General features: G+C 40.7%; 1 protein-coding gene across 1 annotated transcript in view; it reads left to right on the plus strand.

Moving 5' to 3' along the window:
- Nucleotides 1–26,806, plus strand: part of slc1a7b (solute carrier family 1 member 7b) — a 90,006-nt gene that overhangs the window by 21,997 nt on the left and 41,203 nt on the right. The window lies entirely within an intron of this gene.

Below are 26,806 nucleotides of genomic sequence, written 5' to 3' on the forward strand. Positions count from 1 at the left end.
CTGTGTCATTATAATTAGATCAAATTTCTTGGTTTTTAAAACCTAAAAATTCAAGCCAAACAGAGATCAGTTCAACTTCATGTTCTTAGTCTATTTCCAAAGGCATGTTGCTATGATGTAATAGTAAACAGTCATTTAAAACCCATTAAAAATAACACTTAAAATCATAGCTGGTTTTCAAAAAAATCAAAATTGGTTTTCATCTTTTAAACAACACTGGTGATGCTGGTAAAGGATGCCACTCACTAACCTACATCACTGATTTGTCTGTTACAAGCTTTCAGACAAGTGCGAATTATATATAATATATATGTTAAATACTAAATCAGTTCTACTTTCTAAATAAATAACCAAATAAAAAAATAATTCTAAATAAAAAGTAATTTTACATAAAGGCTGCACTGTTCTCTTAAGTGCCTACATTAGTGATGCTTCTGTTGCTTCTAAGCAACAATCATTTTTTAAGTATTTAAGAAATTTCTCATAGCATAAAAACATTTATATGATACTAAATGTTGAAAGAATTGAGTCAACTTGAGTCAAGTCAAGTCATTTATATAGTGCTTTTACATCAGACATTGTCACAAAGCAGCATTACTAGAAAATCCATGTCCAAGGCCCAATGAGTGTCACCAGTGCCGACAGTGGCAAGGAAAAGCTCCTGACCCAAAAGTGGAACCCATCCTCCTCTGGTCAACACCAGATAGCAAAAATATAACAGAAGAGCAATAAAAGAATAGAATAGAAGAAGCAGAGAAGAAGGTTTGATCATTAGTATAAGAATGGGACAGTGGCTTGCAGGTGAGGTTTAGACCCTGAGAATTTATTTACAGGCAAATTACAGGCCAATCTCTAATCTCCCATTTCTCACCGAAATACTCAAACGGACAGTAGCAGTCCAGTTAATAGGCCATATTGAATCCAATGACCTGTTTGAAGTTTTCCACTCTGGTTTTAGAAAGAATCACAGCACTGAAACTGCACTTGTTAGGGTGGTGCATGATCTCTTACTAGCAGCTGATAAGGGTTTGCTGAAATTGCTTGTTCTATTGGACCTCACTGCCGCTTTGGATGTGGAATGCCATAGCCTACTACTACATTTGATTGGCATATCTGGTACTGCACTTGCCTGGTTTCAGTCGTATCTAGCAGACAGGCAGCAGTTTGTGTCTATTGGAGATACCAGATCTGACTCTTGTTCCCTGTCATGTGGTGTCCCTCAGGGGTCAGTTCTTGGCCCTCTGCTCTTTATACTGTACATGCTCCCCCTTGGTAACAACATCAGGCAACATTGATTGCAGTTTCATTATTTTGCAGACGATGTGCAGATCTATATATATACTAAACCATCTCGCAGTTTACCGGCCTCGGTGTGGATTAATTGTTAGGACATGGATGACTGAGAACTTCCTGAGTCTTAATAGTAATAAGTCAGAAGCCATATTAATTGCTTTCCCAGCTACAGTTAAAAAGATAAGCAACACTGTCATCTCTTTTCCTGGTTATATCGTCTCTTCCTCGACCCAGATCAGAAACTTGGGAGTGATCTTCCAATCCACTCTGTCTTTTGAACCCCATATCAAGAACACTTGTAAGGCAGCCTTTTTCCATCTGAAGAGCTTTGCTAAGATCTGCCCTTTTCTCTCCTTTTCTGCTGCTGAGACTATTATCCATGCTTTCGTAACATCTAGAATTGACTACTGCAGTGCTGTACTACATGGACTCCCTGCTCGGGTTCTGAATAGGCTGCAGTAAGTGCAGAATTCTGCAGAAACTGTTGGTGACAGGGCATTTAGTGTTGCTGGCCCCAAGCTGTGTGTTCTGTGCCCTCTGAGTTGCGTGCTTGTTCAAATGTTCAAAGCTAGTCTTAAAACCCACCTTTTCCAGATGGCTTTTGTCTGAACCAGTGCCATGATTTTTTGTGAACTATGTGAATTGCTTTTATATATATATATATATATATATATATATATATATATATATATATATATATATATATATAAATAAATCTATTTAAAATTCTTTTTAATTGAATTTCTTTTTAAATACATTTTTTCTATGATCTTCATTGTACAGTGTCCAAATAAAATGTTGTTAGAATTTACAACCCTTGGTCACTGTGTCTGCACACTGTGAAATTAGACCTCTGCATTTGACCCATCTGTGCAGTGAATCACCCACATACACACTAGTGAACACACACACTAGGGGGCATGAGCACACTTGCCCAGAGCAGTGGGCAGCCCAATCCACGGCACCCGGGGAGCAACTGGGGGTTAGGTGTCTTGTTCAATGGCACTTCAGTCACAGACTGTCAGCCAAGGGGATCAAACCGGCAACCTTCCGGTCACAGGGCTGGTTCCCTGACCTCCAGCCCACAACGTTGGAGATTTCAAAATGTCACCAAAGTACAAGTTTTACTGGTTTGAAAGTTTCCAAATCTTCTCTTCTTTACTCTTAAATCCTTTTGTCACTAATAAATATGTCACTTGTTACTGAGGAAAAGTGGTTTGTTGCCCTGAGGCAACATGATGCAACAGAGCGTTAAACACAGGTGTATTTCACAGGAAGAAATACACATCCTCAACCCCATTAAGATAAACAGGATCTGAGGCTGAGAGAACATGTGCTGTGTGGCACAAGACTGCATTAGCATCTTCTAGCTTTTAGCTTAAACACTTGCATCTCTCAGCTCTTTTTGAAGTTTTCACCACTAGAATCAGAATCAGAATCTTTATTCACCAAGTATCCAATATGCAAGCATTTCCTCTTGGCCACAGTGACTGATCCACTTGGCATTTGAGTTGTTTTTCTGCCATACTTATTATGCATTAAGCTGATGAAGCTGTGCACTTCATGTATGCTTTGTTCTTTCTTTTGTAGTCCTTTACGCTAAATGTTTTTGAGGCTATTGTGATGTGAAACAGAAACATGAGTGTCCATCTCCTGCTTGGAATGCTCCACTGTCCACCAGGCACTCTGAAGTCACCATTTCCCTAGTTTAAAACCTTTTGGCCTTTTGATTCTTAATGATGCATCATAGAAACCTGCCAAGTTCAAAGGCTTCAAAAGCTGTTGAGATGAAGGAAAGTGGAAATGGTGGAAAAAAACATATTCATTGTAGAATGCACTGAAGGATATTATAAAACTCGAAAGACACATGAAAAGACTGACAGACAAGTATCATAAAGACTGGAAGGTAAGAGATCATCATCTGATTGGATTGAGCTGTGAGTTGTGAGGTAAAACAGAGCTTGGTAGTTTAGCAGATCCTGGCTATTTGAGAAGTGTTCATTTTCTGATTGGTGGCCACAAACTGAAACACACACACACAGTGCAAAGCTACTAACGTAAGTGTGGTGAGATGGACCAGGCAACCGAGGAGGTAATGGACAGAACTGAGGCGTGACAGAATCTTTCCTGGTTTGATTTGTCCAGTTGGGAGACCAGACGATGAAAATGGGAAACAACAAAAATAACAATCTTGGGTTTCTCAGCAGTTCTTTAGTCAGTTGTGACTGAAGTCTCAGCTTGCAGGCATATTAGCAATTTAACAGCAAACGTCTGGAGAGAACAAGTTCATGGGCAAAACATTGCTTACTCTTACAGTCCACTCCTTCTGAAGAAACTTACTAAGTCAGAATTGTTCACAGTGTTGGTGATAGAAAGATGTTTGAAGTTGGGATAGGAAAAGCTCCCCATTGCTACTACATGTATTTTTTTCTGAGCATGATGTTTGATGCCTGAGACATTGTTTAACTCTAATTTTAACATATGGTTTTGGCCTAAAACACCAAAACTCTGAATGACTTTGTTTACATCTCAACTTTTCATTATGCAGAAAATCAGTGGGTTTCTCTTTTAATTTCTATAGTTTACTTTAACTTGCAAAAGGTTCTTCACAATCATAGATGATTTTCTATCCTTTGCTACAATTGCTGTCCTTAGATACCCAAGCTAATGCTTCAGTGCTATGAGACCAAAAATTCTTCATTATTTTAAGGTTAAGACCAACATCAAAACCACTTTGGCTGGACTGAACTGTAGAGAAATTGAAGAGAAAAAGAAAGGCAGCATTTACAGTTAGTCTAGATTAGTTAGGCTCGATTAGATAGTTTAACTATCATCATTTTGTGCCTGTGCTGGTCAAGAATGGTGAGTTAAGTGTCTGTGAATTCTTATTAAGTTTATTAGAAAAATAGAAAAATTCTATCCCACTTCTGACGCCAGTGTGGCATCAGTGAAAAAGATGAAGGAAACATTGCACCTTTGAAGGCAAACTTTTTTATTTGTCAGACAACAAGAGAGAAGTGCTGTTCTGCACATGCCCAAAGACCCTCTGCTTGGACACTGTGTGGTCACTGGGGCTGCATATACAAAAAGCTGTAGGCACGGCAACCCCTGTTGCAACAATGTCAAATAATCCAGCCACAGTTTTTAAAAATGTGATGATAGGGTCAGTGCAATAGGGAAAAAAGGAAAACATTTTAGTTTCACAAGATGAGTGCTGAAAATTACAGAGTAAATGTTCAACATAATTAATTGAATTGGGTGCAATTAGGGTGCAGGATGGTGACTTTTGATGCACATGCTAATGCAGTGGTCAGCCATGGTCCTGGAGATATTCCTTCCAGTGGATTGCAGCTCAAATGTCAGTCTGCCACACCTGCTTGAGACAACCCTCTGGGGTCTGAGGGCAATTTCTGAATCTTCTTATATACCAAAATACCAATATGTTTTATATCAAAATGCTCTGTCATCTTCATCACTACTTTCCAAAACTTCTACAGTGGCTGTAAACTCTTTGAACACCATTTCTCTGATGTGGACTGAATGAAGAATGAAGGGTTTACTGTGTGATAGGTAATGATCGTCCATGGATCAGTCTACACAAAATTTAGATGGACACATGAATCCACCAGTTCCACATGATGAGGGGCTGCTGATGTGTATCTCAGCCCCTTTTCTCAGCCTCATCACTCCAGATGTGAGTCAAGAATGATTTCATGGTAAGGTGGAATGGAAAGGGTGACTGACTCAAGGTGACAGATTCAGGAAATGTTTGAACTGCATTTCTGTGCCATATGTTCTCAAAGATAGAGAAACACCATATTTGCAGAAACAATAACCCTCTATTGCACAGCGTTGCCTCAGGGCAACAAACCCATTTTCCTAACTTTACATTAATATTATCTGTATGTAAAGACAATATCAGGGTTAACAATAAAGGGAACAAATGGAATAAAGGGAATCTCTTAGTGGTCACTTTTAAACCTCTTTTTTAACATTCAGTATATTCTTTTTTGTTATGCAGATTTACAGAAATATGTTTGTTGCCTTGAAGCAACAATTTGTGACCATGGAATGGATTTAGCCAGTCACAAGCCAAGTGACTTCTTCAGGTAACATGCCTCTATATCCTTTCTTCCCATGGTCGCACAATGATGCCTCAAGGCAACACACCCCAAAATGACCCCTGCACACATTATTTAAAAAAAAGTTCTGATATTTAATAATCAGCTCCAATTCATGAAAGAAAAGAGAATCAAATATTATTTTCATAGTTCTAATAACACATGCAGCAGAGGGTTGTTTTTTTTTAATGAGTTCGTGGACCCTGGGGAGTTATCTTCAGAAGGCCCTGTTTGGCTGGATCAGATGCATTAGTGTTAGGTAAGGGATTGCAGCAGGAGGAGGGTTGGTGTTCTGCTTTGACATTTACATCCTACAGATGCTTTCCACATGCTGAGAACTGAAAAAGGCCACTACCTTGAGTATGCATCTGTCCCCAGCATGAAGCTTGATTTAAAGCATCAGGAATGATGTTACCGTCTAGGCTGTGTCATCCATGCCATCCGGAACGAGGAACATTCATAGTGAAGCAAATTTTACAAATATGGCAGGAGAGTGAAGTGGGAAAATCTGAAATTATTATAATTATCGAAATCATAGTTATTATCACATTATTGTTTGTTTTTTAACTTCATCACGGAGGAAATGGTTGCTCCATGATGGCAGCAAATCCGCCTGGGAAAGTCTTTTATTGATGGTTGGAGAGGTACAATAATGATAATGATTGTACTACCAGCTGTAATAGTACAGACAACAACCATAATGGAAATGTTCTAGCGGTATTTATTTGCAAAGGTCTTTTTAAGAGCCTAAATGAAAATAGCGCTCATGACATCACATAATTGCATACAGTCACCCAATTCAAGACTAGGCTTCAACAAGAACACAGCAGAGGTGAGTGGGGTTGCAGTTATGATGGGTGTTTGCATTTAGTTCATCCCTTTCCCGCTTTCTTTCAATCTTTGCTTTGAGGTGGGCAGCAGTCAGGCATGGTGGCTGGTTGAGGGGGGCTTGCTAGGAAGCATTACGCCCCAGAGACATGGCTATAAAGAAGATAAGCACCACTAGTTAGCCAACTAGCCTACTTTATTGAAGCTACCGTAATTAGAAAATCAAGAAGTGACCTTAATTGCTGAGCTGATAGGACACAATGGCGAATACTGGCTAGTTAACCACAGGCCCACCTTTTACAGTGCTAGGCGTAAATCGCTATTGTTGGGACACAACCTCGTATCTCCATTTTTCAGTTTTTGGCATACTTTGAAAATACCTGTTGTTTTTTTACATCACGTATAAATGTCATTTACGGCATTTGGCAGACACTCTTATCCAGAGTGACTTACAACTTGATCATTTTTACACAGGTAGGCCAAGGTAGTGTTAGGAGTCTTGCCCAAGGACTCTTATTGGTATAGTATAGAGTGCTTGCCCTGGTGGGGGATTGAACCTCAGTTTACAGCGTAGAAGGCAGAGGCGTTAACCACTACACTAACCAACCATTTCATGGTCGATGAAGGCACCAAACGAAACAGCCCAAAATGACTTGGGGGAAAAAAGTCTGGTTCCATTGACTTCCATTAAAAGTAAAGTAGGTTTTTTTTCCTTCTCCTGTAAAGTTACTATTTTGTTTTGTTTTATTTGAGTTTTTGTTCTGACAAACATTGTTTGGTGGAGTAATGTCAAAAAAGGTACTGTCCCAGTTATTTTAATTTTAATTTTAAACAGTACAAACAGTATAAATGTAAACATAACTGTTTTCACAGTACTGAGTGTAGATACCCTGCATTCACTTTCCCAGGAAAAGTGTGCATTTTATGCCTGCAACTGATTATTGTACTGTTACATTAGATTAGGAAAGGTACTGAAGTCTCAGTTTTGGGGGGTGTTTGTTTTCTGAATGAACATGCAGAGTTACAGGGGCCACGTTTTACTCCACACTGTGATTGCCACCTCATATGTCGTTCTTCATGGTGCTGCACCTCATGCATTCATAACAGACAGCAGCTAAAGAGAAACAGCCCTTCACTGCCAGCCTTTCAAATATACGCTATGAGCATGAGACGTATTGAATATATATGAGGCGATTAGCTGAAGTTGTGCGTCATACTTTTTATTTGCAAGACACACCAGGAATGCATGATTAGCATCAAATTGCAGTGTTCAGTTTAAGTATTAAAGACCATGCTGTTCATGCCCTTCAGTTTAATGATGAATTAAATTTAATCGCAGTGTTTTGCTACTTTGGTATGAAACAATTAAAATGATCAATGAGACTAAACCCTATTACTGACAGATTTGTTTTTGTGCTGCAATTAGCCCTCAGAAAAAAAATCCCTTCATCTCCACAGAATCTCTATATACAGTGCAATATGGCACCGGCAAATACCCAAAAAGAGCCATTAAGAACAAGTTATCTGTTGTTCAGCATCAGGAAAAAAAACATTTAAAGATAATATTAGAGTTTAGAACCATTGACCAACTGTGTTTGCACACACAGGAATTAGACCTTTGCATTTTACCCATCGGTGGAGTGAAACACCCACACTAGTGAATACACACATTAGGGGGCAGTGAGCACACTTGCCTGGAGCGGTGGGCAGCCCCATCCACAGCACCCGGGAAGCAGCTGGGGGTTAGGTGTCTTGCTCAAGTATACCTCAGTCACATACTGTCGGCTCTGGGGATCAAACCGATGACCTTCCAGCCCACGACTGCCCCCTTTATAACAAGATTTTATTTACTATTTATTATCTCCACTCTTTCCTTGCAAGTTCAGTCTTAGAAGTTGGTTGTATTATCTGAAGTAATCAAACCCATTCCGTGGTGTGGAGGTCTGGAAATCTGGGGTGGACAGTCCATCATCCAGCTTCTTTGTTTGATGTGTCCGTCTCCTTTTCTCAGTGAGGTTCTTCTTGAACAGCTACACATCCTTTCAGACCCACATCGCTGAGTGGTCTTCTCCCGGTGGAAGGATGGACAGAAACAGCTGTGGATGTTTTCAGATCTGAAGCAGCTTGATTTTCTCCTCTCTCTCAGAGATGAGAGCTTTAAGTGCTGTTTATCTGATGAGGGCAGTTTTGGGGTCGACCAGGTCTTCCAGGTGGTTGTATAGATTGCATGTATAGACACAGGCTGATTATATAAATTGTAGATTTTTTTATTTCTTTGTAATCGAATGCTTGCAATGGAGTGCTTTAATGGAATTAACTGAAGAAGGGAAGAAACGACACTTGAAACTTATGGCTAACAACAAGTTGTGTTCTCTGTGATGAGCTTTGACATGCCACCATCTCATTAACTCCTCATTTTTCTCCATCATTTCTAACAGTAAAAGTGTGATGTCAGTGGTAGAAATCTGTAAAATTACAGTCATTTTATTTCTCAGAAAAGTTTTCAGTGGTTCAACTAGTTATTCTGGCGTACAGTAGTTTACCATCATAACAGCAGTAACAAGCAAATAAATGCAAATGTCTGTGGAATAAAGATGATTTTTGCGAATTTACGTTATATTTCTGTAAATAATCATCAGCTTTGTTAAAATACAGTATAAGTATGGATTACTTACAAGCATTTTCTGGGGTTGAGCATTACATTTTGCAGTACTTACACTTACAGTGTAGGAAAAATCTTGAAGGTGGGAGAAATTTGAACTTTTAAGAATGAAATATTTTGGCTTTAGGAGCCGCTGGGAATTTGTACAAGTGGAAAGAGCTACAAGAACTACAAGAACTTCAGCTGGAGGTGTGGCAGCTTCTCATTGCATTAGAAGGTCGAAGATCTTAACATGCAGTTTAAATAAACCAGAGTGGAATAACAATTTGAGATATCTTACAGGTGAGCGGACAAAACTAAAATTACTTTGGGGGGATTTTGGGGGATTTTCAGGAGGTGCTGGAGGACTGTGCTCACATGCTTGCCATAATGTTGCTTTTTGCTGCATGCTTATTGCTTTCTCACCTGAATGCAGAAGGAAGCGAGATAGCTCATGTTTCGGCAAGACACATTTCATACAGCCCTACCCCCATCAATAAACATAAAGAGAAGGGCTTGTTTTTCTAGTCTGGTCAATTTAGAGTTTACTTCAAGTGGAGGCCAACCTTCCACTGCAAAGAGGAGCTGCCCACACCTTCTGCTGAAGTTCTTGACATTCTGTGCTCTTCTACAGTTTCACAACTGCACCTAAAACCAAAATCTTTAGTCACTAAAAGATGATGGCAAAAACAAACGCATGTTAGTGTTTGATATTGATCTATTTGAAACAGACGCCGTCAAAACTCTGTGAACCACACACTGCAGGAGATGTGATATTAGGATTTAACTCTTAAAAGTGTCACGGTGAAGCCTCCATAAACTGGAGAACGTCATTGATGCTGGTGTTTGTGTTTCTAATCAACATCCTGTAGCTTTGTTCTTGGTGTGGAAGTTCTTGCTATAGTTTTAATAAATCAGCCTATCAAGAGTTAACATACAAGGTACTTATATCATAGTAACTACACAGTTAGTATAGACACTGAATATAAAGTGGGTATAAACTATTAGAGATTATGTTAAATTATGTAGGTCCTTTATATGCTATGATTGTTTACACTGATGCAATGCACCAATAATATGAGTACTAGAAAAGCAGAAGCCCTAGTGCAGAAGTGCACAATTGGTCAGAGGTTGGTAAGGAATTCTGTTTGAAAATGGAAAGCAAGCTGTGATGATGAACACTTATGTAGAAAAAGCCATGGATCATTCTGTGGAATCAGTGCTTTCTCAGAAAAAAGGCATAAAAGGGGCTGCACCCGTCTTCTCACTGGGGTGGTCCCCTCAAGGGGACATCTCAGTACCTTTAATCAGGGAACATAACTGAGCCATAATCCATTGAAGTGATATTTTCTAAGTTGTCTTGACTCCACAGCCCCCATCTCGCTTTAAAACATTTGGTTATGAAAATGTACCAATATGAACTTTTAACTTACTTAAGGTTCACAATCGGACCTTAAAACCACTGCTGTAGCTTTGAGGGAACATTTACATTATTTATACCTTGAGGCATGAAAAAAGTACCTGCACAGAACCTTTATTTCAAGCAGTGTGTGAGAACTTTCTCTAGAAACAAGAAGTTACCATTGAAGTGAACCCGTCTTCATGCTAGCCTGTTCCTTCCTTCCTTCTGGTTGTTGTTACTGATAAATGGCAGACTGAAAGGTACCTCTGATTCCATCCCGTCCAAACCGTTTCAGGTGGACATGGATCTTGACTGGCCATCTGTCAGATGAAGGACAGCCTGACACTCTGGAACACCTTTTCCAGTGGACTGGGTTAACTGTTAGTGACAGTTCCACAGGTCCTTACTGCACGGTGAGATGCTTTGAAATTTTTTAAAGACTTTTTAAGCTCTTCTCAAGTGAGAAACTCTAAACTCTCAAGAATAAAGTTTACTGAATGGAGCTCGCTTTGTGTACAGGGGCCCAGTCATGCTGGAACCATCCACTGAAGCAACTTTAATGACGTGATAACATTTTAATTTTTTAAGTTTGCGCTGAAACTATGAGACTGTAGCTAACAAGTATTGGATGGTTTATTATCTTTGTACAAAGTTGCCTCAAATTGTTCAGTAATCTCTGATAGACTTAAATGTGTGGTTTCTGACACTGTACCACATGCTGTCATCTCAATAATAATAATCATAATCCTAATTTATGCTTGGTGTCCAAATCCACTTCGACTCTAAAAGCCATTAGAAAAGAGAGAAGAGACAGAGGGCACATGGGTCATTTGACCAGTCGGTGACTCAATTAGATCCATGAGAGCAAATGGAGTTAGATAATAATGATGAATATATGCTTCAGGAATAATTCATCTACTGAGCTTCAGCCGTTGTGGAAGACCTGTCAGACCCAAAGCGTCTCACATAGAGTCAATTAATAAGAAACGATGACACATAATTGGAATCACAGATGTACGAAAATGGGCAGGGAATTCAGATGTTATCCTGCCTTAATAGCCGTGGTGGTTTTGCTGGTATATCTAATACATCAAACAGCACCACTAAAGCGTTCAACGTATTTCAGAAAATGAAAATTCTTGATTAAGATGGTAAGTGAAGCTGGAGATGTTGAATGCTTCCATGATTACAGTGTGTAGGCTACAGTATCTACCACTAAATCACATCCTCGACAATAGAAAACATGTTCATCCAAGCAAGAATCTAGTTTTTAGTAACACAAGTCATAGGATACTGGTGTACTAACGCACAGTGTGTACTAGTAGTATGGACTGTTTGGTACTGTGTCATGTCCTATTCACTATATAGTGCATGACTCTGGGGTGTGAAACTGTGTCCTACTTACTATAGAATGCAATCCTATAATGAATATTATCACCATTTCTTCTTCACTATATAGTGCGTCATTTGGAGATGTGTCTGCATCTGTGCACTGTCCATTATACAGCATTATATAGTGCTCTGTTGGGATGCGTCTGGAACTGGGCTCTTTTTACTATGGCTGTGCTTGAAAGTGTGGCTTATTCACTATATAGTGTACTGTTTTGAACTGTGTTAGATCTGTGTTCTGTTCACTATATGGTGCTTTGTTCTGGGCATGTCTGGAACTGTGTTTACTATTCTGTATATAGTGCACTGTTCTTGGGCGTGTCTTAATCTATGACCCATTCACTATATAGTGCACCGTTTTGGGGCATATCTGGAACTATGTTACTATTCAGTATATAGTGCACTGTTTTAGAGTGTGTTTGGAACTGTGCCCTATTCACTATACAGCATGTAATTCTGGGGTGTGAAACTGTGTCCTATTCACTGTATAATGCAGTAATATATCCATTATTTCTTGATCATAATATAGTATGTGATTTGGAGGTGTGTCTTAATCTATGACCTATTCACTATATAGTGCACAACACAGTGGAAAGGACAAGGTTCCACACCCCAGACATGCCTATAATGAATAGAGCACAGTTCCAGACAAAGCCAAAGACAGCGCACTATATAGTGAATTGGTCATAGATTGAGACACGCCCAAGAACAGTGCACTATATACTGAATAGTAACACAGTTCCAGACAAACCCCAAAATAGTGCACTATATAGTGAACAGTGCACTGTTGCAGACACCTCTAAATCACACACTATATAGTGAACAAGAAATGGTTACAGACACATCCCAAATTATTGCATTATACAGTGAACAGACCAGTTTCACACCCCAAAAATAATGCACTATATAGTAACTAGATCACAGTTTAAGACATGCCCCAAAGTAGTGCAATATATAGTGAATAGGTCACAGTCCCAGACATACTAAGAACAGTGAACTATATAGTGAACAAGAAATGGTTCTAATTATGTTTATATAATCCAATTATACAACGATTAGGACACGGTTCCAGACACACCCCAAAATACTGCCATATATAGTGAATAAGGCACACTTTCAGGGACACCCACAGTAAAAAGAACCCTGTTCTAGATGCACCCCAAAATAGTGCACTATATAGTGAATAGGACACAGCCATTTTCATTGCCTTATTTGTCAAGTTTTGGAATTTAACACTTTAATCTAGGGATGTTTAATCTTTACCCTTTTTCTCTCGCAGTGACTGAAATTTTGGTGCATCTTAGTTATTTGAGCACTCAAATTCTGAAATGTCTGCCATGAAGGCTGTTAAAACAGTGTGATTAGCCCTAAAAAACTACACATACAATTTTGCTAAACAAAAAAATTACATTATTTTTGCAAAGTTACACAATTATTGAGATGTTATTACATACTTAATTACATAGTTAGGCATGTACGTTCTGTATACATAAGCTCATTTCTCAAATTCAATTTTTTTTTACATAAAAAACATTAAAATGGCAAAATTATAAAGAATGTCCACTTGATTCAATAAGCCATAAGTGGGAATACAGAACAACCAATCATAAAAGTAACATAAACAGCCAGTTTAATTGTAGGTATAATGACAGGCTGGAAAATGGAATGTAAAAATGAATTATCACTGTTTTTGGTGCACAATCAAACAGAAAAAAGCACACGCAAAATGTAGGATATGGGCCAGTTGAGACTTGACCTTTCCTTAACTAAAACAAGCTGTTCTGACAGGTTGTTCTGTGTAATGACTAGATGGTGAACACACTCAATTCCGAGACACCATGACCTTCACATGGAACGGAGAGCAGACAGGATGGATGGATTGAGTCCGGAGTTATTAATAAACACTAACCCATTGCAAACATGCACAAACCATAGGTTTATGACATGACCACCCATGAACACCTCTGGACACGTATGCAAGTGATCAGGAACTGTGTGTATACTAATGGACAAAGCAAAGCAAGGAACAGTTTGGAAAGAAGGCGAGTTATTGTTGGAAATCTTGGTAAAGATCCAAGTTCCTCTGTGGACTTTCTCTGGACCATTTGATGCTACGTTCTTGTGATGGATACTTGGACATTGGTTTGCTCTTTTGAAATTCGTCTAGGAGTTTCAGCCTTGGTGGTTAAAAGATGAATGGGAATGTGTGCTGACTCATCATCATAACTTCAATCATTCATGTTTAGTTCACCCACTTGGCAGAAGTAGGTGCTGGGTTTGTATTGAACCACAGGTATTATTTATCTTGGTGTGAGATACTGTGGGTCATGTTTGGCTCCTGAAAGCTTTTTGGCCTGCTGGAAAAGCCATTCCAGTGTCTGCTTGATTCCTTTCTTCAGAACTAAAATTTTAATCAACAATCTTTAATCTTTCATGTGGAGCAATCTCAAATAGACATGCTTACGTAGTTTTTGACACCAGACAAAGGCCTTCAATATAAAGAAGGATAGTCCCCCTGCACTGTCTTCTTGCTTCCAGACCAAAAGTGCCAGGGGACGAGGTTATTTGTTGTGTTTTGACAGCACTACATTGTCAGTTGATAAGTGTGTGCCCAAAAACAGCAAACAAAAAACCCACAATGACTAACCCATAAATTAACTTAACTAAGGAAACACGAGTACAATTGACTACACATTTTAAGTCATAGCTTTTTCCACTCATTTTAGTCCTCCTAACTTACATTGGCTAGAATTTGATTGTTAGGACAACAAAATACTGCTTAATTTGAGCTTATTCAGCAAAAATGGTGAATGTGGTTTCCTTTTTATAGGCTGAAATTGCTCATATGGGGGAGAGGGCTGTCTGTCTTAGACCTCTGACCACACAGAGCATCAAACATTCATGACCTCTGGTCTCCCGATGCTCATGAGATCAAATCCCAGTGATGTCTGCAGCAGCTTTATTTTCAATAACTTTTTAACAACCAAACTTCTAGAGGATCTAGCTGACAAGTGGTGGTCTAAGCCTTTGAAGCCACCCCTCCCTTAGCTATGCCTCTGATCTGAAGTAAGTACAAAACTTTAGCTACAAGGTCGCACAACAGCTGGTGGTCAATCTGGGCAGGAAGATGGAAGCAAAGGTGCACTTGGTAACACTTGCTTTTACAGTCCCCTAAGTTCTAGGTAATGACCAAGTAAGGGTGAAGTCCCAACCCTAGATACTAGTACTAGATAATTATTTTGGGTAATATGATGGTAAGTTCAGAGAAAGTTTAACCAAAATGCCAAATAGGTTCTAGATAATAATACCCCTTAAAATCCCAGGCTTATTACATACTAAGGCGTATTATTCAGTAACTGTAAGGACATCAATGCACAGTAACTGAATTATTCTTAAGTGCTAGAAGTGTGTAATAAAAAGTTCAGGCTGCAGCCGAGGTAGGGCGGGTCCTCGGTAGGACTGTCCTGTGAAGACTCCTCCTTAGTAGCCTAATGATCACGCAAATTGAACAGTCCAAACAAGGATACATGGTGATGTCACTCTTGCAGTTGCAGTGTGAAATTTGTGAGGGAACTAACGAGAGGAATGGAACCTGTTGCATTGTGTTTGTTTGCTATGGTAGTTACTCATCAACAAGCTTATGTAGTACAATAAACTGAATATAAACAAATTCTTCCGATTGAACTGTGATATATGGATGAATGCTTTAATTGATCAATCATTTCACACTTTACAAGGTCATGAAGACGAATTCAAAGGTATAGTTTTCAGCCATTTTCGTGGGGACCCGAAGGCCTGGAAGGATCAGTTGCATCCTTGAAAGCAAAGGCAGGGTTTCTAGGCTGTACACAAAGGGCATTGAAACAGCCTTCTATGATGTAGCAACCGAGAAATGCAGCCTACCCCGGCTTTGGACAGCAGCTTTTGGGCCTCCTGGTGGGCCCTGGTCATTTAAAGGCTTAACTGAATAAGTGTGAGGTACAGTCTCCAAAGTGCACATCATACAATCTCAGAAAAAAAAGTAGTAAACAGTCACTGGGGCAGGACCTATCTTGTCACTGGGGTGGTTCCATCAAGGGTACGTGTCCCAGTCCCTTTAGTCAGGGAACATAATTGAACCATAATCCACTGAACTGATCTGTTCTAAGCTGTACTGACTCCACACACCCCGCCTCGCCTCGCCTCCAGGCTTTTATTTGACTGCTCTGATTTAAAACATTCGGTTATGAAAAGGGACAAATATGTACGTTTGACCAAGGAAAAAACTTATTTAAAGTTTATTTAAACTTATTTGTACCTCACATTTACCTGTTTAATATGTGAAAGTTAAGGGGCTGTAAAAATAATTGTTACTGGACATTCAGCACTTAATTAACCCGTCCATCATCCTACTGGAGATAACCAGTAAGAATGGAAAGGGAGCAAGAGCAGCGAATCTCAGACCATAAGTCTGAATGTCCCATATGTGAGGACTGGGGTGCATTTGATCAATTCATCTGTTCATTTGAATGAGTGTTTCCCATTTCCCACATCTGAATCTGCTGCCAGTCAACGAGGACGTGGCACATTAGAATAATGCACCAAATTATCACTTTAAACGAACATATTCCCCATTCCTCATGTGTGAATCTGCTGGCAGGGAATGTCCAGCTTCTTGGCAGAGCAGGCACGCAATCAGGGTATGAAGATATGAAAGAGCATTTTCATAATCTGCCGAAGATCGGCTTGTAAACGCTTTAAAGAATAATCTTCCTCAAGGACCCGTTCCCCCTCAAGGACGCCGGAGGCTGCTTTTGTCAGATTCCGTGGTCCTTCCATCCACTTTTTGAAATCATTAAGCCTCTTTAAATAAAACCCAACCTTGTCAAACACAGAAAATGAATTTCAGATTTCAGAACATTCATTTCTCATGAGCTTGAAAGCTGCAAATGAAAGGGAGGTGTTTTTGTTGTATAATGGCCTTGATAGCTTTTAAAAGCACTTCTTTAATTATGAATGCATAATGCCACAGGACACAAGCCACAAACACAGTCAGGGGCAATTAAAGGACAGAAGCCCATGAAGAGAATGAACATGGCCATGTTTTCATGTCACAAAGACCCCAGGAGAATCAGCAAAGCTCTTTTATAATAGAGGTCAACAGGCAGCAGGTGAAACCAATCCGATGATTTTCAGTATATGGCCAAAAATGTGTGGACACCCTCCTTATTACTGAAGTATTTCAGCCACCCGTTGCTAACAGGTGTGTAAAACAAGCACGTAGACATGCAGCCTCCGTCAGGCCAATTAGATATCTCAGTAAGAGGTGAGGTTCAGACTGCCTGAGAGGAACCCTCCTGAAACAAAACCTCACATATGGTCTCACACCTCGAACCTCAAAATCTGCCTCTAAAACCAGCCTCTATTCGCAACTACTAACCATGTTTTTACTGATGTCCGGAAAACTAGTTGACTGCATTGTTTTGAATGACTATTAAAACTAGTAGTCATGCAATTTGTAGTGCTAAGCATAGATGTAGGTTAATGGCAGATTGAAAGGGGCCTAGGAGGCCAACCTTAGCACACTTAGAGTAGACCCTCAGTGCTGAACTGTAACCAGGCCACATACATGACTTGCTTGCAGGTATCTTAGCAGCCGGTGGCAGAATGAACCTGGCGAAGCAGCCACGAATCACGAATGTGGCCATTTGTTTTGTCAGGCACTGGTGGCCACGGACAGCTGAGATATGGACAATTACCCTCCACCGTGCATCCTGTGCCGAGACATCTTGTTGTATTAATGCACGAGTAGCAGCATGCTGGGAATTCTCCTTCAGTCACTCAGCAAACACGTCCAAGGAGATAAGGACAAACCTCACGTCTGACCAGATTTCATAATTAAACGTCTGTTTGCTGTCATGTGTGTAATGGAAAACATCATTATGCAGGGCTGAGGCTGTTTACGAACACAATTCGGTCTGCTTATCGCACTGTCGACGGTGCAGAAGGTAAATGTGACGGTTAATGAGATGGAATGTGAAGAACAGGCACATGCTGCTAGGACGTGCAGTCTGGCCTGTAGGGACACAGCTATTTACATTCATGTGCATTGTCCACAACATGCTATATGGATATTATTTTATTTTAATAGCTTTACTTGCTACATAACTTTGACATAAGCATATTAAACATCACAGCAGATGCCATGTGTTTTCATGAGTTGCCATAACAGATAATGTCCATTATTATAACAGTGTTATGCTACATTACTGATAATACGTTTTTATAATTAGTGTACTCAGTCGGAAAAAAGGGTGGAATGCTCTGTCCAGGTCGGGAGTGAATTCTTGCCCCAAGTGGAGGAGTTTAAATATCTTGGGATTTTGTTCATGAGTGAAGGAAGGAAGGAGCGAGAGGTTGACAGGCGGATTGGCGCGGCAATGCGGACCCTATACCGGTCTGTCATGGTGAAGAGAGAGCTGAGCCAGAAGGCGAAGCTGCCAGTTTACCGGTCAATCTACGTTCCGACTCTCACCTATGGTCACGAGCTTTGGGTATTGACCGAAAGAACGAGATCGTGGATACAAGCGGCCGAAATGAGCTTCTCCGCAAGGTCGCCGGGCTCCCCCTTAGGGATGGGGTGAGAGGCTCGGAGTAGAGCCGCTGCTCCTCCACGTGAGAGAAGCCAGTTGAGGTGGTTCAGGCATCTGGTAAGGATGACCTCTGGACGCCTCCCTAGGGAGGTGTTCCAGACACATCCAACAGGGAGGAGACTCCGGGGAAGACCCAGGACATGTTGGAGGGCTTATATCTCTCGACTGTCTTGGGAACGCCTCGGTATCCCTCTGGAAGAGCTGGAGGAGGTGGCAGGGGAGAGGGAGGCCTGGGCATCTTTGTTTAGGTTGCTGCCTCCGGACCCGGATATGTGGTTGAGGATGGATGGATGGATGGAATTAGAAATACTTTTACTTTTCCATCCTCTTGTTAGTAATATTTTTGCTTGTTCGTCATTATTATGATTATTATTTCTTTTTTTTTGCTATTTAAGCTCCACATTCTTTATATTGTCCCTTCTTATTGTTATGGAGGCCACAACCACTGGCCACTTTATGGGAAACCCCTCTACCGTGCTGCATGCACTTAGAAATTGTAGATTTATAGATTTTTGGATGCACAATTTGTGTTGGCTATCCTCTAGCCCATCTTCAGTGGTCAGTTTCTGACCACAGAGCCACTCTTGGCTGGATATGTATGGGTCCACTTCCAAAACTAAATCCTACACAGGCATTTATCATTTCATTTCAAGTCCAATATGCTGAGGTCCAACACCAGAGCAAACAGAGCTGGACCATTCCTCAATGACTGCATTAGAACTAACAACAATGACTGTAAGTAGGCTGATTCAGAAAGTGAACTGAAATGAAAAGAAATCGATTGAAGTTCGTCTGAATGATGGTAAAGGTTTAAAACATATTACAGTCGTGGTGGCACAATTGAGCCCCCCGCCCCCTTCGCCTCAACAATACACACTTCTCACATTCGTTGTCGTCTTTCCCTTCAGCAAACTGTGCCTTTTGTAGCTGTTTCTTCTGAGAATTATTATGGATTTCTCATAAAAATAATGAAACAGAGCGCAGAAATAATTGGAACATGTTAGCACCAGATAATGTATTGCTCAGAAGCAGTAAAATGACCATAGGTGTATGTGTTTTACTGTTAGCTTTAGCCAAGTAAAGGTATAGAGCTTTACTATTAGATAAGTATAGGTACAGTAATTTACAATATTTAGCTATAAGTATATACAAAAGGTATTTATTGGCATAGTAGTTTATAATATTTAATTATTGGTATAGTACATTACAGATTTTAACTAAAGCAATATAATTGTATTATTAGATACATTTAGGTGTTGTACTTCACAGTATTTAACTATAGGTATAGTAATTGAGAGTATTATATTAAAAGTATAGAACCTTAGATAAATGTAAATATTGAAATTTACAATATTTAACTACAGATATAGTACTTTAGATAAGTACAAATATCGTGCTTTACAATATTTAACAGTGAGTATAGTACTTTACAGTATTTAATTAAAGGTATAGTACTTTAGATAGATATAGTTATTGTACTTTACAATATTTAACTATAGGTGTAGGACTTTACTGTTAGAGAAGCATATGGTACCTTAAAATATGTAACTACAAGTATGGTCCTTTATAATTTCTAACTATAGGTATAGTACTAGAATATTTAATTATTGGTATAGTACTTTACAGTATTTGATGAAAGGTATAGCACTTTACTAATAGATATATAGGTAGTTTACTGTATAATATTTCACTGCAGGTATTGTACTTTACAATGTTTAATTATTGGTAAAACATAAGGTATAATACTTTACTTTAAGCATTTTACTATTAGCTAAGTATTGCAGCATCCCACTGCTGACTCACTCTCCTGTGGCCATGTGTGGAGGCTCATTTATTGTAAATAATTAGTTGTTGGCTTAATGGGTTGCTGACATTTTGCATGTATGTTATTCTTGTCAGGTTGTGGGGTAGTTTGTGTGAGTTTATAGTCTACCATCTACCTGTCCGCCATCTGGGCCATTCCCGCAGCTCTGAGCAGAAACTCACTGTTGCTGCATGTTCAGTAAAAGAGCATTCACTATTAAAGTTCAATGTTTTCTGTCTTCTTCTGGGTCTAGTGAAAGGTGGTCTTGTTTTGGGAGTCAGAGGACTGAGATTGTACTGGAAATGTTTCATTTACAGCCCATTAGTTTCCAGTTACTAACCAGGTACAAGCGAGGAACAATTTTATTGCACGACAGTTTAAGTAAATGACAATAAAATGCTCAACGGGTTCTAGCTGTTAACTGGGTAAGTGTGAGTTTGAGGTCTAAAGTTCTGTGTACTTATTTTGGGTGCTGATTGGGTGCTGTTATTTCACCATTACATCACCATTTTTTCACGAGCACTGTATCACCGTTGACACCGTTGCTAAGCAACGACTTTGACAGCTGTAGGAGACGTTCATTTATCTATCATGTATATCTTCTTTTTTGTCATTTTTTCAGGGTTTTTTTCTGTTTTTTCTGTTATTACATAATATGCATCATGTAACTATAACTGTCATCACAGGTTTCATTTCATTTTTCTTTCATGAGAGTTTATATCACATGCTAATTGTTGTTGTATCCTCTACTGTGGTGAACTTTATCAAACATCTATGATGACAATTAATAGTAATAATGGCATGATGCTGTTATATTACTAAACACCATTTCTAATGGCCAATTATGACAGCATATTACATCTGATATGACATGTTTATGGCATTGTTATTGTTATGTCAACATTTTGTAGCAACCCGTTGGTAAGTTGATGTGTTTTGAGAAGGTACATGAACATCATGAACATTCACCAATTTTAGTAGTAACACTTTGAGTGGTCCTTTTTTAGATTAATCAAATAGTGAATCATATCAAAAATATATGTGGTCTAGGATTAGGGTTTGAGTTGAGGTTAAGGTTAGGATTAGGGTTAGGGTTAGGATTAGGTTTTAGGTTGAGGTTAAGGTTAGGATTAGGGCGAGGGTGAGGATTAGGTGTTGGGTAAGGTTGGTAAGGTTAGGTTTTGCATAAATGGAGTAACACATTAACAGCACATCTACTTAATGTAAGTAATGTATCAACAGAACATCTACAAGATATTATTTCAGCCAAATTGGCAATAACTGCCATCAACAAATCTACAAATAGCTTGTAAATGGAAAAAAGTGCTAAAAGCATGAAATAATTTAAAAATTACAGTCAACAAGTAAACAAACAGAACTTACTACAGAAGATAATTTGTCACTCAGTTAAACTAAATAGTTCAACAATCCACAACTGAATGTGAAGATGAACCTAATGCATGAAACCAGACCGACTAATGGGAATTAATTCAGTTGCAAACATGCTAATCAATAAATAAATCCAGAGCGGAGAGATGTAACTTGGATGCTGGGAATACAAGAGCCAGTCAAATCACATGATAATTTGGAAAAAGAACATCGTGTTCATTCTTTCATAAGTAAATGTTATTTTTTGCTTCATTTCTTGTGCTTCACCTGAGGTCAATAGAAAGAAAAAGAAGAGAATTCTGGGCAAAAATCCACCTGAAAGGATCAATCTTGCATGAATAATTTAACACAAGTCTATTAAAGCAGCCTAGAGTGCAGTTCAATGCTGTAACCCATCTCACATGTAAATTAATAAATAACTAATTACCATTAAATACAGAATTACATGCATACATGCCTTTTCTTCCACTTGGATGAATTAAATACCCAATCAGGACAATAATGATATATTACCGCCCTCATTCACTCATTCACATTTGACGAAGATGGGTAAAAGAAAAGAAATACATGTTGACCTTGAAACAAGCTGCTAGAATTGATTAATGAGAAACTCTGAAGTTTGAAGTTTGAGGAAGAAATACAATATAGATTATATTATTATTCGTGTTCTATGTGTAGGTCAAGTGTCAGACTATGGGAAATGGAAGAGAGAAGCCATATAGATCACACACAGAGTCGCAGGTTGGCCTGAAAGCAACAACAACAAGCATCTCCGTTCCACGCAAAACTCCACTGCTAAAAAAGAGGCTTAGAGATGCATATCTAATATTTACATGCAACAGTCCAGATGGACTGTTTTTTAATGTACCCTCATCAAAACTCAAAACTCTTTTGAAATGTGTCGGTGCACCATGTCTGGAGAAATAACGATTGCATATATGATCCAAAGAACACCATAACCACAGTGAAGTATGACGGTGGGAGCATCATGGCATAGGGCTTTTCCTTTGCTAGATCATGATGTGAGGGCCTAAGCTATTGCTGATTGCAGTGATGTGTACACCAGCATAATGCCAAGCATCCTAAGCTAAAGCCTACCACCACAGCAGGCATTAAGAAGTTTATGTACCATTTATATCCTACCTTTGATGACTTAGTACATGAGAGTACACAGTTTGCAGACCATCACTAATTCTTGCCCTGAAATTCTGGATAGCTTGAGCCAATAAGGCATAGTGGAATGGCTGCTAAGCAGTGACTGGAGGAGAAAATGAAATGGACGTTCAGGAACGACATGAAGAGCGTCAGGATTTGAGTCCTGATATTGTGTAATATGGTGGAGTGTAAGTTAAAGTTAAGTTAAGTGATACTTTTTTAATCCCACAAACGGGGAAATTCCACCTCCGCATTTAACCCATCTGTGAAGTGAAACACCACATACACCCTAGTGAACACACACACTAGGGGGCAGTGAGCACACTTGCCCGGAGTGGTGGGCAGCCCTATCCACGGTGCCCGGGGAGCAGTTGGGGGTTAAGTGTCTTGCTCAAGGACACCTCAGTCATGGACTGTCGGCACTGGGGATCGAACCGGCGACCTTCCGTATAATGTTGCTAGTAAAGATCCCATCATGACTCAAGGCAACTGTTTAGAATTAGTCATGATTGCTTACAGTGATCTTTAGTGGTTTGGACCCCAATATAAACACAATATAGCAGTTGATCTTTACCATGCAGCCCTAGAAACACTTGAAAAATGAAAGTCTTCACAGTCCTGTTGAGAAAGAGTGAGAGCAAGACTGAGAGAGAGAGGGGGAGAGAGAGAGACTGAGAGAGAGGGAGAGAGAGAGAGAGAGAGAGAGAGAGAGACAGAGAGAGACAGAGAGAGAGAGAGACAGAGAGAGAGAAAGAGAGAGAGAGAGAGACAGAGAGAGAGACAGAGAGAGAGAGAGAGACAGAGAGAGAGAGAGAGAGAGAGAGAGAGAGACAGAGAGAGAGAGAGAGAGAGACAGAGAGAGAGAGAGAGAGAGAGAGAGAGAGAGAGAGAGAGAGACAGTGAGAGAGAGAGAGACAGAGAGAGAGAGAGAGAGACAGAGAGAGAGAGAGAGAGAGAGAGAGAGAGACAGAGAGAGAGAGAGAGAGAGAGACAGTGAGAGAGAGAGAGACAGAGAGAGAGAGAGAGAGACAGAGAGAGAGAGAGAGAGAGAGAGAGACAGAGAGAGACAGAGAGAGAGAGAGAGACAGAGAGAGACAGAGAGAGAGAGAGAGAGAGAGAGAGACAGAGAGAGAGAGAGAGAGAGAGAGACAGAGAGAGAGAGAGAGAGAGAGAGAGACAGAGAGAGAGAGAGAGAGAGAGACAGAGAGAGAGAGAGAGAGAGAGAGAGAGAGAGACAGAGAGAGACAGAGAGAGAGAGAGAGAGACAGAGAGAGAGAGAGAGAGAGACAGAGAGAGAGAGAGAGAGAGAGAGAGAGAGACAGAGAGAGAGAGAGAGAGAGAGAGACAGAGAGAGAGAGAGAGAGACAGAGAGAGAGAGAGAGAGACAGTGAGAGAGAGAGAGACAGAGAGAGAGAGAGAGAGACAGAGAGAGAGAGAGAGAGAGAGAGAGAGAGAGAGAGAGACAGAGAGAGACAGAGAGAGAGAGAGACAGAGAGAGACAGAGAGAGAGAGAGAGAGAGAGAGAGAGAGAGAGAGAGAGAGAGACAGAGAGAGAGAGAGAGAGAGAGAGACAGAGAGAGAGAGAGAGAGAGAGAGAGACAGAGAGAGAGAGAGAGAGAGACAGAGAGAGACAGAGAGAGAGAGAGAGACAGAGAGAGACAGAGAGAGAGAGAGAGAGAGAGAGAGACAGAGAGAGACAGAGAGAGAGAGAGAGAGAGAGAGAGACAGAGAGAGACAGAGAGAGACAGAGAGAGAGAGAGAGAGAGAGAGAGAGAGAGAGAGAGACAGAGAGAGAGAGAGAGACAGAGAGAGAGAGAGAGAGAGACAGAGAGAGAGAGAGAGAGAGAGAGAGAGAGAGACAGTGAGAGAGAGAGAGACAGAGAGAGAGAGAGAGAGACAGAGAGAGAGAGAGAGACAGAGAGAGACAGAGAGAGAGAGAGAGAGAGAGAGAGAGAGAGACAGTGAGAGAGAGAGAGACAGAGAGAGAGAGAGAGAGACAGAGAGAGAGAGAGAGAGAGAGAGAGACAGAGAGAGACAGAGAGAGAGAGAGAGACAGAGAGAGACAGAGAGAGAGAGAGAGAGAGAGAGAGAGAGAGAGAGAGAGAGAGACAGAGAGAGACAGAGAGAGAGAGAGAGAGAGAGAGAGAGAGAGACAGAGAGAGAGAGAGAGAGAGAGAGACAGAGAGAGAGAGAGAGAGAGAGAGAGAGAGAGACAGAGAGAGACAGAGAGAGAGAGAGAGAGAGAGAGAGAGAGAGAGAGACAGAGAGAGAGAGAGAGAGAGAGAGAGAGACAGAGAGAGAGAGAGAGAGAGAGAGAGACAGAGAGAGAGAGAGAGAGAGAGAGAGAGACAGAGAGAGACAGAGAGAGAGAGAGAGAGACAGAGAGAGAGAGACAGAGAGAGAGAGAGAGAGAGAGAGAGAGAGAGAGAGAGACAGAGAGAGAGAGAGAGAGAGAGAGAGAGAGAGACAGAGAGAGAGAGAGAGAGACAGAGAGAGAGAGAGAGAGAGAGAGAGACAGTGAGAGAGAGAGAGACAGAGAGAGAGAGAGAGAGAGACAGAGAGAGAGAGAGAGACAGAGAGAGAGAGAGAGAGAGAGAGAGAGAGAGACAGAGAGAGAGAGAGAGAGACAGAGAGAGAGAGAGAGAGAGAGAGACAGTGAGAGAGAGAGAGACAGAGAGAGAGAGAGAGAGAGACAGAGAGAGAGAGAGAGAGAGAGAGAGAGAGACAGAGAGAGACAGAGAGAGAGAGAGACAGAGAGAGACAGAGAGAGAGAGAGAGAGAGAGAGAGAGAGAGAGACAGAGAGAGAGAGAGAGAGAGAGAGAGAGAGACAGAGAGAGAGAGAGAGAGAGAGAGACAGAGAGAGAGAGAGAGAGAGAGACAGAGAGAGACAGAGAGAGAGAGAGAGAGAGAGAGAGAGAGAGAGAGAGAGAGAGACAGAGAGAGAGAGAGAGAGAGAGAGAGAGAGAGAGACAGAGAGAGAGAGAGAGAGAGAGAGAGAGAGACAGAGAGAGAGAGAGAGAGAGAGAGAGAGAGACAGAGAGAGAGAGAGAGAGAGAGAGAGAGAGAGAGAGAGAGAGAGAGAGAGAGAGAGAGAGAGAGAGAGAGAGAGAGACAGAGAGAGAGAGAGAGAGACAGAGAGAGAGAGAGAGAGAGAGAGACAGTGAGAGAGAGAGAGACAGAGAGAGAGAGAGAGAGAGACAGAGAGAGAGAGAGAGAGAGAGAGAGAGAGAGACAGAGAGAGACAGAGAGAGAGAGAGACAGAGAGAGACAGAGAGAGAGAGAGAGAGAGAGAGAGAGAGAGAGACAGAGAGAGAGAGAGAGAGAGAGAGAGAGACAGAGAGAGAGAGAGAGAGAGAGAGACAGAGAGAGAGAGAGAGAGAGAGAGACAGAGAGAGACAGAGAGAGAGAGAGAGAGAGAGAGAGAGAGAGAGAGAGAGAGAGAGACAGAGAGAGAGAGAGAGAGAGAGAGAGAGAGAGACAGAGAGAGAGAGAGAGAGAGAGAGAGAGAGAGACAGAGAGAGAGAGAGAGAGAGAGAGAGAGAGACAGAGAGAGAGAGAGAGAGAGAGAGAGAGAGAGAGAGAGGAGAGAGAGAGAGAGAGAGAGAGAGAGAGGCTGTAATCTGCATTAGCTACTGTATGATTGCCGTTTGACTGAACTCCTACGTTAAACCATAACTGTGGCCTAAACCGTTCCTGACCCTGAAAATTGCAATCCGGCCATGCGAAGTGGGGGATGGAGTGGAGGCAACATTTTTACTTTGACCTCTCCATGCTGAGGGAACCGTTACCATCCCTGCCATGTAATCTCTGGCCGGCCTCAGCCAGCTGTTCCATTAGAAACAACAGCCTTTTAGAGGTCGGCCCCCTCCCACTTCTCTCAGTCTCTTCTCTCAATGGACATCAACATTGGTCTCTATTGTTTTGGTAGTTCAACTACTTTTAAAACCAGTTTGACGTTAAAAGCTACAGCACTTATGACCTGTTTCAGTTCCTACAACATAAGGAATATCGCAGTAGTGAACAACAGTCATAATAATCAAAACCATTGTACTGAGAACAAAGCCTGCTTGTTTTATTTACCCTCAGGCAGTCGTAACCTTATTTCACTTCATTTTTTTGGTTGGAAACTTGAAGCACTTAACAGAATATTG

Source organism: Pygocentrus nattereri, chromosome 9, assembly GCF_015220715.1.
Source record: "Pygocentrus nattereri isolate fPygNat1 chromosome 9, fPygNat1.pri, whole genome shotgun sequence".
NCBI lineage: Eukaryota > Metazoa > Chordata > Actinopteri > Characiformes > Serrasalmidae > Pygocentrus > Pygocentrus nattereri.